General features: G+C 38.8%; 1 protein-coding gene across 6 annotated transcripts in view; it reads right to left on the bottom strand.

The window, feature by feature from the left end:
* Nucleotides 1–14,942, bottom strand: part of CYLD (CYLD lysine 63 deubiquitinase) — a 67,241-nt gene extending 52,299 nt beyond the window's left edge. For 4 of the 6 annotated variants that reach the window (XM_072632186.1, XM_072632188.1, XM_072632189.1 and 1 more), the window contains exons 1-2: nt 14,785–14,942; nt 13,856–13,934 (exon numbers count right to left, since the gene is read on the bottom strand). The gene's annotated coding sequence lies outside the window, so the exon portion shown is untranslated. The remainder of the gene's footprint in view (nt 1–13,855; nt 13,935–14,784) is intronic. The other 2 variants (XM_072632187.1, XM_072632191.1) reach the window with 1 other exon arrangement.
* Nucleotides 14,943–17,082: the final 2,140 nt, after the last annotated feature.

Raw genomic sequence — 17,082 nt, 5'->3', positions numbered from 1 at the left:
CTAACCACAACTAATTTTTTGTATGTCATATTTTGGTCAATGGAACATTTTACCTCTGAATCATTAGTATCATTTCTCTAATCTTAAAACATTCTATGTCTAAACTTTTTTTCCATTTCCTAACAGCCATGGAACTAATTTATATCATAAAAGGCCTACTGGAAACTGTAAAAATATATAGCCTCATTACTATTTAATAGGGGCTTAATACCTAGAACATTTTTGATAGATCAAATTCATAGGCTTTGATGAGAAAAATAGCATCTATGTATATCTTCCTTATAATAAAGTGGCTGCTCAATTCCTGCAAAATAACACTAATAATCCTAACCTACTACTAACTGGGTACATACTACTAACACAGTACCCACATTGTGCCAGGCACCGTGCTAAACTCCTTACAAATATTATCTTATTTGATCCTTATGACAACCCTGAGAGGTAGATGATTTACAATCCCCATTTTATAGATGAGAAAATTAAGGAAGAGGGTAAGTGGTTTGCCCAAGGTCACACAGCTAGAAGATATCTGAAGCCAAATATGAATTCAGGTCGTCCTGATTCTAGGCCTTGTTCTCTACTCATTGCACCACCATGTTGTTCAGTATACTACTGTATTTGTTTTACTCTTACTTGTGATGCAAATGTCCATTTCTCATTTCTGCATAATTTATAGTACCCCCATATTTCCAGATCTATTTAATTCCTGAATGGGTCTTGTTTATGAAATACAATCATGAAAATTTTAAGTTCAATCAAATTAAAAAGGCCAAGCAAATCTATGCATAATGTATTCCATTTATAAAGCACGGTCAGGTAATAAGGTATTTCTACAAGTCAAATTCTCCAGATAAGGGAAGGTGAAATTCTCACAAATGTATTATATACAGTTCAATGTCTTATTCAATAGAGTAGAAGGTACATTAATTCACACTTTTTGAGGATGACTGGCAGTCATCTTTGTGAATGAATTGTGATACTGTGCTATATAATATATTAACCAACTTAAGGACCATCAGGATATATTGCCTATAGGTTGAATAGCTGCAGATTAATTTTATTTTAGCATGGGTTTCTGCTTTTTACAGTTCTTCTATATTCCCTTTTGACATCTGTCACCTTTTCCTGCCTGCCTGCCTCTAAAGGCCGGCCCTCTGTCTTTTTAATTTGCTACATAAGAAGCTACATAAGTAAGCTTTTAAGCCTTGCATAAAAAACAAAAATATAAAGGCTCTGAGAGAAGGTCTGACGTTTACATGAATTAAAACATGTAGGCATTTTTTAGTTTGTGGAATATGCTTGGAGGATCGTTTTTTTCTCCCATTTTCCCCTCAAGCCCCAGGATTCTCAGCTCCATGAAAACTAAGGTTACATCTTGATGAGTTGAGGTGTTAATTATCATTTTTAAGTGTGTATATATACACACACGCCTATTGAAATGGATTTAAATACAGCTATTATAGAATTTCTGGTAGTATTTTTAAAAGAAATCATGCAAATCAAGTTCAAACTTAATTGTGAAAAATGTAACATTATTTTCATTATTTTTAAATGCCAGGAATCTTACTTAGCAATGGTAACTTTTTATATAAAAATAATTCTCCTAACTCACAGTTCTTTATCTTAGACATTCCAAGTCACAAATTGAAACCGTTTTGCAACCCCTAATACATTAGTGACATTTAGCCAAATCAAAATCTTCAAGTTATTGAATTTACTATTGTGTCATGGTTACTGTTCAGTCATTTAGTAATGTCTGACTCTTTGTGACCCTGTAGACCATAGCATGTCAATGTTATCCATGGGTTTTTCCTGGCAAAGATATGTAAGTGCATTGCCATTTTCTGCTCCAGTAGATTAAGGCAAACAGAGGTTAAATGACTTGCCCAAGGTCACACAGGTAATAAATGTCTGAGCTCATATTTGAACTTGCTTCCTGACTCTGGCCTTAGAGGTCTATCCACTGAGCCACCTACCTACCTCACTGTGTCATTAGGAAGTCGTATTAAAAATTAGCTATATAACTATATTTTTTTTTGAAATTTCTTGAATAGACTTGTGTCTTGGTAGGATGAGGGAGAAAAATTACTTGAAAAAACTCCAATCTAGAGAAAATGAGACTGACCTACAGAAGATGAATAGTCTCCAGGTACTAAGAAAGCAAATGTATTGAACATTGCTTCTCTTTTTCCACTTAGGATAATAAAAGTGTGAATGACTTCATACTAGAGCAAATGTTGGTAAATGTGTATGTATATATGCATAAAGCATTGTCAAGAAAAGTTAAAGTCTCATAATTATTTTTAAGTAAAATTTAGGTTTAGTTACTATAACACTTATGCTTTACTAAACGTATGAAATGTGTGGAAAATTCTAAGAATTCAGAAATCCAATAACTTTGGCAAAACACTACTTATAACTCTGGAACTACAGTATGATAGAGTAATATATTAATTTTGTTACAAATAATGTATTAATTTCATGCCTTCCTTGCATGAAATATGGAAACAAGCCAAATACCAAGTAATAAAGAGAGCTTTGTAAACTAACTTTAAGGAGCTGAAGTGATAGTTGTCACTAATATTTCAGAATTATTCACAGCAATGCTAATGAAAATTGCATTAAAGTTAGGTTTAAAATTTGAAAGAAAATTATTTACTGAATGTCTACTATGTTCTTGGCACTGTACATAACATAGTGGAAGACACACAGTCCAAACTGTCACATAGTAATTGTCTTTGTTTAAAGCTAACAAGACGTAGCCATGTTTAATACCAAGACAACTGATAATGATAATATGCCCTTTTCTAAGTTTAAAATCAGTTGGAGATCTGCTTCAATAGGCATTTCCTCACCAATGAAATCATAAGTCTATACAAAAAAAATAAACTAATCAAATCCCAAAGGACTTTTACTTGATTTATCTGGCTATTGTAGGTGATTTTTTCCCTTAAGATATCCCAAAACTAATCATGCTTTATTTTATCTGAATCTGTAAGTATACCCTAACCATCTCATTACAGAAATATAGTTAATTCCTATTTCTCCAGCACTGGAAATTGGAAAGCACCAATTGAGTTCTATAATATGTATACTGAGAATGAGGAACAGAGACTGGACTTGTGATTTCACTATATAGGGAACTCTAGAATGGGGAAACTCCCTCTAGCAACACAGATCTGCATCTTCTCTGCAATTTACAGTCTTAAGAATTTCCTAGAGCAATAAGAGGTGAAGGGACTCTCTTGGGTCACACTGGCAGTATCTATATAAGCATCAGAGATGGAGCTCAAACCCAGGTGATCTTAGAGGATCCAAGGCCATCTATCTATCCACTACATCACAACTGACTCTCAGATTGAGAGTTATCATATATCATACTCAAATTACCAGTTTCTAAGTAGTAAATACTTAAAATATTAACTACACTGAAAAGAACTAATCTTTGAAGGTTCAGACTATACCTTGGATAAAACATACTTCCTTTCTCCTCACTGCCACTTTCAGGGTCCTTTCTACTGTATTTACTTCTCAATTTTTCCCCCTCCAAGGCTCACTCCATCCATTTATCTGTCAATAAGTACAGATCTTTGTTGCTATAATCTACTGATCTACAGGTCACTTTCCCTCCTTTCTCAACCAGGTCACATTCTTCTTCAGTACTCAAATTCCTAACTTTAAACTTGTGGACTTTGATTTACATTTTGGTGTCCCCTCAACACCCTGACCTTCTAATTCAGTAACCTCATTAATTCTTATGACTCCTTTTATCTCAGCCACTCATGGTTGTTCAGTCATGTCCAACCGTTCATGACCCCACATACTCTAGTATGCCAGGCCCTTCTATTCTCCACAATCTCTTAAAGTCTATCCAAGTACATGTTTATTGTTTCATGATACTAACTATCCATTTCATCCTCTGCCATCCTTTTGCCTTCAACCTTTCCCAATATCAGGGTCTTTTTCAATGAGTCCTATGTTTTCATTATGTGGTCCAAGTATTAAACTTCAGCTTCGGTATTTGACTTTCTAGTAAACAGCCTGAATTAATTTCTTTAAGTATTGACTGATTTGATTTCCTTGCTGTTCAAGGGACTTTCAAAAGTCTTCTCCAGTACTACAATTTGAAAGTGTTGATTGTGTGGTACTTAGTTTTACTTACAGTCTAACTCTCACAGCCATACACTGCCACTAGAAAAACCATAGCTTTAATTACGTGGACTTTTGTAAGAAAGGTGATGTCTTCGCTTTTCAGTATGCTGTCCAGATTTGCCATAGCATTCCTTCTAAGGAGCAAGCATCCTTTAATTTCATGGCTGCAATGCCATTTGCAGAAATCTTTGAGCCCAGGAATATAAAATCTGACACTGCTTCTATTTCTTCTCCTTTTATTTGTCAGGAACTGATGGGATCAGTTGCCAAGATCTTAGGTTTTTGATGTTAAGCTCCAAGACAGCTTTTATAGCCTCCTCTTTCACCCTCATCAAGAGGCTTCTCAATTCCTCTTCACTTTCTGCCATGAGTGGCATCATCTGTATATCTGAGATCGCTGATATTTCTCCCAGCAACCTTAATTCTGCTTTTTGATTCATCCAACATGGCATTTCACATGATATACTCTGCATATAAGTTAAATAAATAAGGTGACAATATACAGCCTTGTCATACTCCTTTCTCAATCTTAAACTCATCAGTGGTTTCATGTTCAGTTATAACTACTGTTTCTTGGCCCACATATAGGTTCCTCAGGAGACAAGTAAGATGATCTGGTATTCCCATCTCTTTGAGTAGTTGCCACATTTTGTTGTGATCCACCCAGCCAAAGGCTTTAGCATAGTCAATGAAAGAGAAGTAGATGTTTTTCTGGAATTCTTTTGCTTTCTCCATAAACCAGCAAATGTTGGAAATTTGGTCTCTAGTTCCTCTTCCTCTTTGAAAACCAGCTTGCTCTTCTGGTAATTCTCTATTCATATATTGCTGAAGCCTGCTTTACAGAATCTTAAGCATAACCTTGCTGACGTGTGAAATGAATGCAACTGCTCAATAATTTGAAATTCTTTGGCATTGCTCTTCTTTAGGATTGGAATGTAAACTGACCTTTTCCAATTCAGTGACTACTATTGAGTTTTCCAAATTTGTTGGCATACTGAGTACAGAGCTTTAACAGCATCACCTTTAGGATTTTAAATAGCTCAGCTGGAATTTTATCACCTGCACTAGCCTTAGCAATGCTTCCTAAGGCCCACTCACAGGGATAATTTATTACCCATAACTGTACTCTCTACATGATCCTGAATTCTGAAATATCCCTCTCCGATCACAATTTCTCATTCTTCTAGTTCTTCCCCTACTTTATTCCTCCTAAATATGTTTATCCTCATCATGAGCTCTAACCTCTCCACCCCCTCCTTCCTGTTTTCCCAATCTATCAGCTCTGCTCATTTCTCACTTTCCACCCTTTACTATCTTGATAAGAGTGATTATCTTCTACTCTTGAATTCCTCACTCCCTTGTGGTAGGACCATTCAGGACCTGCCAATCCTCAAAAGCGGGTTGCCCCCACAGCCTTGTACTCTCCTGTTCCAACACAGATGAGCTCAACAGGAAGAAGCCAAGGAAGTATCCTATCTAGGTTCACTCAAGTACATGATCTCAGTTGAGGACTCACTGCTACTTAGCAATCCACAACCTACAGCTTTTGATACTGCTAATCATTCCTAAATACTCTCTTTCTTCCTTCAATTCCAAGACACTGCTCTCTCTTGGTTTTTCAACTACTTGTCTGACTGATGTTTCTCCACCTCTTTTCTTGGCTTCTTCTTCTCTCTCTCTCAAGCCTGAACAAACACATATCCCAGGCCTCTTGCAGATTTCAGGTGCCCATCACATGACTCCCAAGAACTAACCATCATCAGTCTCTATCTGCTTCCAATGCAGTTTACAAGTTGGGCAGGTCTGCTCTATACCCTCTCTTTTGGTAATTTTATCCATTTCCATGGGTTCAATGATCATCAATATGCACATGATTTATAAATCTATAGATCTAGTCCTAATTTCTCTCTCAAATTCCAGAAACACACACGTACAGTTAGCAGTTGACAGTAATCACCTAGCTGTCCTGTCAGAATTTAAAAATGCGACACTTCTAAAATGGAATTATCTTACCCCTGTCCCCAAAGACTCTCTTCTGTTTCCAAGTTATTTCCATTCCATCATTCTTGTAGTCAGCCTGATTTACAAACTTCAAGTCATCCTTGTTCTTCCTACCTTATCCAATCAATTAATAAATCTTACAGAGGTTACATCATTGTCTTTTGCATCTGTCCCCTTTTCTCCATTCACACTACAGGTTCTCGTCAGCTCCTGTCTCTTAGTCTTCACGCTTCTACAGTCTTCCTTTCTAACCAATCCTTCACAAAGTAGCCAAAATAATCTTCCTAAGGCAAGGTCTAACCATGTCACTATTCTATTCAGTATCTCCTTATTTCCTCTAGGATAAAAAAAAAAATTAGCACTTAGCAATTTACACCCTCTACAACCTAGTTCCAATCTAGATATCTTTTCAAACACTTGATAATACTCCCCTGTATGTATATTAATGTGCCAGGCAAACTGGACTACTAGTGCTTCCCTACACTTCCAAACCTTCATATGGGTTATCCCTACCCAACCTCACCCTACCCCAAATGCTAAAAAAACAGAATTTTTTACTTTCATTAAAAATACAACTGAGGTGCCACCTCCTATAAAATGCCTTCTAAAAACACCTCAGTTAAGTATTTCCTAGTTCCTCAAATTATCTTATATTTATTCATATGTGAACATGATGTACAAAAAGAATGTAAGCTCCCTGTGAGAAGAGACATTTTTGTTTTTGTGTTCCCAGCAGCAAGGATCTTAATAAATGTTTGTCAAGTTAAACTGACGCATCAATTATCAATGGAAAAGACCTGTGAAAACACTAGTTATTTGACTCTGCTGATAGATTCTAACTAAGCAGGGATTTACTATATGTGGGTGAGTCATAATACTTAAGTTCAGAGGAACAAATATTCACCTTATCTGGGGAATACAATACAGGCAAAAAATATTTTATATACTAAATACCAATGAAAACTCAGCAAGTTCTAAACCATATCAAACAACAAAATTAACAGCATCAATTAGCTGAATCATTATATGTACATATTATGAAAGTGTCGCTATCTAGTTTATCTAGAAGATATAATGTCATTTTGAGTCTCAGGTTATCAACATATACTATTCATAAGAATCTCATTGAGGAAACAAAGTCAGTATTGAAATTCAAGAACTTTGTGCTTCTCCTGAGGTATACTAGTTCTTAAAAGCACTACAGGCTATCCATTCTTTATTAGATTTCAGAATCAATACACACTGTACTAAATTACTATTCCTGATTATGACCAAGCATAAAGTAAAGCCAACGAAATCTCTTTCAAAGTTCTTTTATATAAAACAAACGACCATCACTTTAAGAAAGAATCTTTCTCTCTAAAAGAAGAAACTTCTATATTCTTAAGCGAGCTAAAATTTTTACATTTCATGATTGGGGAGAAAACCTTCATGCTGTTTAAAACTTCACCCTAACCTATGTACTGACACAAGCACATATGGAAATATCAAAACACAAATGTTGTAAGCAATCCTCATATGTGAAAATCTATAGTTACAAAAAAACTTAAATTAGGGAATTTTTGTTTTTTATAAAATAAAACAAAAAAAGAGCTTTCTATATATATAGCAAGATTTCTCAACACAATTAAAATGGAAATTGTTTTACATGTAACTTTACAGGGAGGTCTATATTGCAAAAAGCAAAATGTGCCTGTAATATGATCCTTTAAATCATCTTCCTTTTACTACATACTAAGCAGTTCCCATCGTCCTTAAATGTTCTCTCCCATTTCTCTTCCTAAAAAGGGTATAAATTGTTGTCAACCTCATGATTCTATGATAGCAATGTGATCAACATGATTCAACTAAACTCTACATGTAAACACAAAAATATCCGGTCAAACCCTTTCTATTCCCAACTATATACTTCCCCCCCCCCCCAAAAAAATGTAAAGAATATTAGAAACTAGCCCTGTTTCCAGATCACAGAGGAAGGTTAAGTACTAGACACACTGCCACTAAATGGGTTTCCTTTATCTCCAATGCTATGACTGAAAGCAAATATTGGTTCCTCTCCAAAATACTTTGGTGGCTGATAAAAAAGGTTTTTTTATTATATTGTATCCCAATAAGTCATGTTAATGGGACTTAGTTTTTTTCCAAATTCATAAAAATTCTTGGAATATTGCTCACAAACAATTTATACCTCAAGTGTAATGTCACATATTTACTATCTCATAAATGACTGAAAGACAAAAAAATTCCATTGAATTTATTTATTGACTATGAAAAAACATTTGATTAGGAAGAACAAAACACTGCCTTGCGGGCCTTTTTAAAAGATGCCTCTCATCTCTATGCTGGAATCATTCCTTGGAAGGTAACAGATTTTCTGGAAAGTGACAGAAATAACCCAGTTCAATGACCTTCTGAAAATAAACTTCAGGTGAGATATAAACAAGGAAATGTATGCTCACCAAAATTATTCATCACTGTGATGAGGGAGATCAGTGAAAGAGTTCAGATCAAAATCTCCGAGAGGAAGGTGAGGTTCTCAGATAAAGATGGCACTGTGTTAATTACATCAAGTATAAAGATAGTGAAAATCTCCAGGAAGAACTCTGTAATCACTCAAAGGAGACTGGCCTGACCATCTACAGAACCGACCAAATAGATAAAGACTTCCCACTGCTTTGGCTTCAACATGTATCTATTAAATGGGCACCTACAGAGCTTTTCCAATAGTATATATAATTAGGAAAAGAAGTACAGATGGCCAATGAACTGTGCCCAGAGTTGAAGAGAACAGAATAGGCTGGATTTGCTTTCAAGATTACACACTTTTGTAAGCTTAATACCAGATCTATTCAATTATAGATTATTGATAGAGGAACATCCGAGGTTAAGTCTAAAATTAAGCTATTAGGCTTAGGACTTTAGACCAACAACAATAAGTTAGGGTCCTTTAATTCTTAGTAATACTGTGGAGACAATTAGGTCAAGAGCTTGTGAAGTTAGCAACATAAATATTATTTGTGTCTCAGCTGGTTAATGTTTAAAAAAAAATTCTTTTGTGCTCCATATTGTTTAAAAAGAAGTATCACCTGACCAAAGTTTGAATTGTTTTATCTGTTATAAACTGTGTTAAAAATGAAAATTAAAAATTTAAAAAAAAAAAAGATTACACACTTTTACTGACTACAAGTTTCCTGTAACAGCAAAGGCCTGACTTTTCAATACAAACATTTAATCAGTGTGTCTGTACAGTGTAATGAGACTTGTGTTGAAGAAAAAAATTATTAATACTGTATGCTGGGGTCTAGACAAATCTACCAGAAATAATTTTTCTTAATTTTACATTACTCTATTATCCAAGTCATTTATGGCAGAGAAACACAGAAACAGAGAGAGAGAGAGAAAGAGAAAGATAAATTGGCATAGTTTCCCACTGCCTTCTGACAGGACTCTCTCATCCAAGATGACTTGAGGCAACATTTATAGCAATCTTGAACAAGACAAAGATCATATGTAAAAATAGTTTTGTGTTAGCATTCCAAAACAAATGAATAATAAAATTACCATTCAGTTACTTAGTTGATTACTCCTAGAACATACAAATAGATCTCCTTCTTTCAGTGCTTCATTTTCTTGTTTCTCACTCTTTTTAACTTCTGCAGTCCAGCTTCTAACTTTATCATTCCACTGAAACTGCTCTCTTCAGTTACCAAGTATCTCTTAATGGTCAAATCTCAATGGTTGTTTCTCAATTCTCACTCTTCTTGACTTCTCTGCAGCCTCTAACACTGTTCATCACTCTGTTCGTGATACTCTCTTTCCTATAAATTTCCTGACGCTGCTCTCTCCTGGTTCGTCTACCTGTCTGACCACTCTTCAGTCTCCTTTGCAGGATTTTCATCCAGGTCAAGCTCCTAAACTGTGGTTGTCTCCCACGCCTCCTTCTTGGGCCCTCTTCATTGCTTGGTGATCAGATCATCTGCTCCCAGGAATTCAATTACATTATCTATTTGTCTCTGTCTGTCTTCTTCTCTCTCCACGTAAGGACACATATTTACATATACGTGCGTGTGTGTGTGTGTGTGTGTGTATGATTCTTAGATCTAGTTATTCATCTCTACCCTCTCTCTTGACTTCTATCCTCCCATCTCTTGGGATATCCAATAGATCTCTTCAATTCTGCACATCCAAATCTTTCCCCTAAAACTCTCCCCTCTTCCCAACTTTCCTATTATTGTTGAAGGTGCCCTCATTCTTCCAGTTATGTAGATTCACAACCAAAGTATTTTCCCCAACTTCTCACTCTCTTTCACCTCCCATATCTGATCTGTTGCCCAGTACTGTTGATTGTACCTCTGCAATCTCTCTTGTACATGCTCCATACTCTCTGCTGACAATGCCACAACCCTGGTGGCAAACCTTCATCACTTCAAGCCTAGACTACTTTCAATAGTCTGTGATTACTCTCTCTGCCTCAAGTCTCTCCCCATTCGAGTCCATCTTCCATTCAGCTATCAAAGAGATCTTCCTAAAGAAAAGGTCTGACTATGTCACACCCCCATTCAATCAACTCCTGTGGTTCCTTATTAACTTGAGTATCAAATATAAAATTTTTTGTTTGGCTTTTAAAGTCCCTCATAATATGACTCCCTCTTACCCTTCCAGTCTTCTTGCATTTTATTCCCAATCTCCTTCAACAAACACTCCCCCACCACCACAGACACACAGTGATTCAGTGACACTGGTCTCCTTACTATTTCTCACACTAAACACTCCAGCTTTGGGCATTTTCAGAGGCTTTCCCTCATGCCAGGAACTCATTTCCTTCTCATCTCTGCCTCCTAGCTTCCCTGGCTTCAGTCTCAGCTAAAATCCCTCCTTTTGCAAGAAGCTCTTTTCAATCCTGCTTAACACTAGCGTTCATCCCCTGATGATTATCTCCAATTTATCCTTTGTACATAGTTGTTTTCATGTTAGACTGTGAGCTCCTTGAAAGCAAAAACTGTTTTTCTCTTTGTTTCCCCAATGCGTAGCACAGTGCCTGGCAAATAATAGGCGATCACTAAATGCTTGTTTACCAGACAATCTTTTCTCAAAGGAGAAACGTAGATCAAAGCATCAGTCCCTTCAAGGGATGGGTAAAGAGAATACTGCCCTTAGATTGGTCAAACACTACAGGTGGGTGGGAAGGCAATGATCTAACAAGAGATACTCTGTATTCAATTATTTGACTACCACACTAAGAAAGCTTATTATCCATCCTTCTGGCCTGCCTCCAAACAGAAGTTTGGAAAGGGTTTAGACCAAAGAAATTTTATTTCTCAATATTCCTAGAGAATCCTAAAAAGCATTTAATTATGCTTCCAAATGTGGAACACCACTGCATAACAAGAACTATAGATGGGCATTACATAGAAAGCAACGAAAAAGCCCGTGATAAGGATGAGCAGGTTGTAATGTAGAACCGAGGAGGAATTCTTTAGAAGAATATCAGTAAAGGATATCATCCAATAATTATACTACAGAAAGAGAAGATGGGCTGGTCATGTCTCAAGAAAAAATTTTCCACTGGTACTCATAATGTCAGGAAAAGGCCTACAGCATGTTCAGCAGTCCTCCTTAGTGAACTTTTGAGAACATGGATGAGTATTACAGAGGATGGATGGGTATGGAATTGATTTTGAATTACTTCATTAAAGGGAATTTCTGAATCGATATCACAGATTCATTTGAGTATAATGTCTAATGATTTCAGTGGTTTTGTACATCAAAATTAGTTATATTTGATAGCAATAAAAACGTGAAGAGTGAAGTCATCATTCTAATTACTGTTCTACTAATGTTACACATTTTATTACTGTGTAAGGAAGAAGCAATATTATTTTACTTGTCATATATTAGAGGGGAAAAATGTAATGTTGACATCCATGTTAAAGTGATTTTTCAGGATCATTTCATTTAATCCTTTTATAGCACAGATTGTGTGCCAATATCAAAAATCCAAACGACTCAGAATACAGTATAAATCAGAAAAAATGGTAACATTAATCAAGTGATGGATAGGATAATAACTTCATACTCCCTTCTTCACTCTCATCTTTCTTGTCAACAAATGTAAGTCCAGTCTTGACATATAAAATCACTGAAATCATTAGACATTATAATTTTTTTAAAAGAAAGCATGATGCACGTTATCAGACTTCTTAAAATGTATTTAACAATTGTGATTTTTTTTCCTCTCTAAAAAATACTACTATTTGTTATACGAAATGGTCCTCTGGGAGGGGAAGTAGGATATGAAACAGAAGACACCAATAAAACCTTATTTTTTTAAAAAACATGAAAGAAAACATGAGCCTTGGTCTTACCAAATCTTATAAGAGCTACCACCAAAGGGAATGTGTTATTTGCTGGGATTTTCCAGGATTTTGCAACAGAACATAAGTGTTATGGGTTTCAATAAGTTCTCCAAGACCATTTTCTCCTGATAATGTACTAGTGCAAATCCACCCACTATATACTGAAGAACAGCAGGCTAATACTCAGAGCCATTACTTCTACCTAGGGTGTGAGGGGGTGCAGAAAAGTAACACTAGAACAAATTCCCTCTCTCAGTCCCTGAAACACATTAAGGACTTCTTCTTTCCCCCCTAGAAACCACAGCCTAAAAAATTAACAATCGTATTATATCACAGACTTTTCAGTCAAAAAGCAAGGTAATGAGTTTATTTTTAGCTGAACTTGGGGGAAAGGGAACTAGGATAAGAACAATCAACTATCTTAAAAATGCAAAAGCAACAAGAGTTGTACACATGTACAAAGAACATGTCGTATATCAAACACTCATGAGCAACATTCTCTGGAATGCAAATTCAAAATTCTTATTTCCATCCTCCACATCACTGCCATATTAATATCCTAAAGGTCAGGTCTGGCCATGTCACTCTTCTAACCAAGAAACTTTAGTGACTCCCCACTACCTTTAGGATAAAACACAAACTCCTCTGTTTGCCATTTAAAGACCTTTACAATCTGGCTCTAGCCTACTTTTCCAAGCTAATCACATTATTTTCCCTTTTATTCATTCTACATTCTAGCAAAACAGACCTAGATTTCATCTCCTACCTCTGTGTCTTTATACATGCTACCCCTCATGCCTGAAAGGCCCTCTCTCCTGTGTCTCTCAGAACCTGCTAGCTCCTTCAGTTCATTTCTCCCCAGGCTGCAAATCTAGACTCCAACTTGCTTCCAAGTCAGGTACCTTCCTTTGCACCACTCCCTTTTTCAGCTTCCTTTTATGTATTGTCCTTACCCATCAGGATGCGGTTTTTTTTAGTCTACTCCTAGAAGGGACTGTCTTTCTTTTTGCTTGAATCTCTACTCCCAGTGCTTAGCACATTGCCTGACACATAATAAGCATTTTATAAATGCTTACTGACTGACTCCTTTCAGTGTCACCTCCTTCAAGGTCACCTTATTCCCCCCTCATTTTATATTTACCCTATATTTACTTATCTGTACACATACTAAATACCCCTAATAGCAGGCCCTCCTTGAGATATGAGACTGTCTCACTTTTTGAAAGACTTTGTATCCCCAGTACCTAGAATATAGATAGTAGATGTGTAATAAATTGTACTGATCAATTTGGATCCATATATGTTAACCACCAGACCATTTACTATTAAAGGAAAAAGAGAGATACCTTCTGTCCACAGAGAATTTTTCAACTAAAGAACTCCAAGTGGTTGTGTAACAGCATCCTCAGCCTGAGGATGGGCAAACTGAAACAGAAAGGAGAATAAATCAGCAAGAGCAGCAGTAGGGTGGGTACTCCTCTCCTTCCCTGGGCCTCAGCTACCTCATTTGTAAAGGGATCACGACCAAGAGTTCTTAACCTTTATTTGTCATAGACCCCCTTTGGCAGTCTGGTGAACCCTACAGAAACCCTTATCAGAATAAGGTTTTATTGTCTACTTTCATAATTTCAGTTAGGTTAGTGAAACCCAAGGTGTCATTTTTTTCCCCATTCAAATTCACGGATTCCCTGAAATCTGTCCTTGGACCTCTTCAGGGTTGGTGAACCCCAAGTTTGGGGATCCTTGGTCTGACGTGTGGTCTCTTCCAGCTCTAAATCCTACGAACATCTAATCCTCAGTGCTCTTCCCACCAGCCCCTATCTCCCCTTGTCCCACCGGAGGGAGTTAAGCAGTACTTCGAGCCCATCTACAAGTCTCTGGGTCCCGAAGGTGGACGCTGGCTCCATGGCAGCCCGGTGCCTCAGTTTACCGCCCCCTCCCCTAAGGGGGAGGAGCTCCTATTTACGACAGTCCCCGGGAGGGGGGGCACCACCGCCCCAGGCACCGGACGAGCCGCGGCCGTTAGTCGGAGTTGAGGATCCCTCTCCGGCGGAGGCCGGGACCGGCAGGCCTCGCTGGGAGCGGCGTGAGTCCGCGGGGTCGGAGAGTGACGTCGGCGGGGCCGGCGAGGCCCAGGTAACGGGCCGGGACGGGGAGCACTGACTTGGCAGGCGGCGGGGCCGGGGGCGTCGGAGGAGTGAGGGGAAGGCGCCCGACGAGTCTTGCCTCCCCAACCCCGGCCCACAGGCGCCAGCGCCGCCCGCCATTCGCTCACCTGAACGGGTCCGACCGGGCTGAAGCCCGGCTCCCAATCCTGCGGCCCCCGACTCCGGAGACCAAAAGTCGTCGCCACCACAGCCGACTATTTATCTCGGGGAGACGCGCGGCCCCGCGCAACCGAACCCGATACCTGGGCCCGCCCCCGCCTGCCCCGCCTCCAAGCCGGAGAAAAGGAAGGGAGGGAGTGGTAGTGGGTGGGGAGAAGTGGCATGAGAGCCAATCGGAACCCGAACGGCGTTCCAGCGCGCGCCAGGATTGGTCCTTCTTGTGACGGCCTTTCCGCCAATGCCTGCTGGGCCAGCTCGGTACTAAGGGACTTTCCGCTCCGTCAAGCTCGGTGGAGCCAAAGTGGGGGTGGGGGAGGGCTAAGAGAGGAAGAGGCGAGAGGGGGCGGGGACGGGGAGAGTGGCGTAGCGCTCTCTGATTGACTGTCTGGCTGCAAGCCTACAGCCATGATTGGCTGTGTGAAAGGAGGGGGTGGAGCATTACCGGTCCCAGTCCCTCTGGGCCTCAGCTGTCAAAACGCTTTACTGAACTGGGTAGGGCAGGGTCCACGGTCCTTGGGAGCTAATAAGCTTTGGGAGAGGCCAGGGCTCACGCCCTAGCTTGAGCTGGGAGTCCGGACTCCTGGGAGGCAGCCCGGAGTCCCGAAAAACCACTCTGTCCTTAACCCTGAACCATCGAGTTTCCCAGTCCCTCTGAGCCCTGTGCCTCAGTTTCCCCTTCTGGAAGGGGCTTCCTATCCCAGCAGTCACCCACTAGTCCTTGGGAGGTGGGGTCCAATTTAGGGCACTGAGGAGGATAAGGTATTGTCACACATTTAATTCATCCTTCCTGGCCAACAGCCAGGGCTTATGGTTTAGTTAAGGATCTTTCAATTAGAAGAGACGTTTTTGATTCCCACGTGAGCTCAAAAATATTTAAGGAAGTGATTTTTTAACTTAGTAGTGAAGGCTCTCAGGACACTGGATTCTTGTTAATTAATTCTTTCTCTAACAAATTAAGTACCAATTATGAAAGAGGATGAATAATACTCAAAGGAGGGATGTGGGAGGGGAAAGGTCTTAATCATGACATAAATTCTCCCTGTGGAAAAATTCTCCCACTTACTCCTAAGGGTCTGTGGGATTCATCCTGAGAGGTAAAAGCACAAAGGGGTGTCACTGTGCCAATAACTAATTACTCTCAGAATGGCTATCATGTACTACAGTCCTCCCCAGTACGTCATCCGGGGCGCAGAAGGGATGCCATTGTGAGACCCACGCTGGAAGCTTTTCTAATTTCATATTATCTGTTGGCATTTGTGCCCCCTTGGCATAGACTTCAAGAACCTGCTGTCACAGACCTTCATGACCCCTTTAGGGATCAATTCAAGACTCATCTTTAAACAGTTACTCCAATTCCCAAAGTGCTCTGGTATTCTCTAATTGTTTTATTGATGATAGAATTTCCCTAACAAGATCAGCTCCTCTAACAGCAGAAGGCTGTATCTTCTACTTATGTATTCTTTTCACAGTGCCTAGCACAGAGCTAGGTATATGGTAGAGGATCTTCTGCTTTCATGAAACATGCTCCACAGCTACTCATTTTAATGTATATGACCATTCAGCTTCCCATTGCTATACCTGGGAAACTCAAGAATATTTAGCTATGCCATTTAATCCCAGCAAAGAATGAGTAACAGAAAACTATGGGCAATCCTCCAAGAGGAAATTGTTAAATGCATGATTCCAAATTTTTTGTCTATTCTCAGCTCCCTAAAAAGATGTAAGATCCCTGTGTCTTTTTTTTTTCCTGTGCAGAATCTATTGAATTTAAGAGACTGATACCTAATGATAACAATACTGAGAATCTTCATTTTCATTCAGAAAAGGCAAGAGAGGTTTTGGGGTTTATTTCTGGAATGAGAATCTGTGCCATTTTCATTTAACATTTGACAACCAGGATTTTGTGAATGAGAAAAGGTCTCATATGAGCTCTTTTTCCACAAGAATTTATAAGTATTAACAGAAACCTTTCTGGACTGTGTAAACCTCTCTTCATTTCCCACCTGGCTACACTCATTTTACACTTCTTTGACTTCCCTACTATGCCCCCCAGTAAACTCATTGGGAAATCTCATCATCTTGTCAGATACAAATCAACCTTGACACCCACATCTCACCAGTACCCACTGCCCTTCCATTGGAGGGGACACAGGAGAGAAATATCCTGACATCTCATTTCCTATCCAGCTGTACTCATGTTGGACTTCTTTGACTTCTCTGACTGCACTCATTTTGGATTTGATTTC

The sequence above is a fragment of the Notamacropus eugenii genome, chromosome 1, assembly GCF_028372415.1.
Source record: "Notamacropus eugenii isolate mMacEug1 chromosome 1, mMacEug1.pri_v2, whole genome shotgun sequence".
NCBI classification, from domain to species: Eukaryota; Metazoa; Chordata; class Mammalia; order Diprotodontia; family Macropodidae; genus Notamacropus; species Notamacropus eugenii.
The sequence above is the reverse complement of the archived record's forward strand: the minus strand, read 5'-3'. Positions and strand labels throughout refer to the sequence as shown.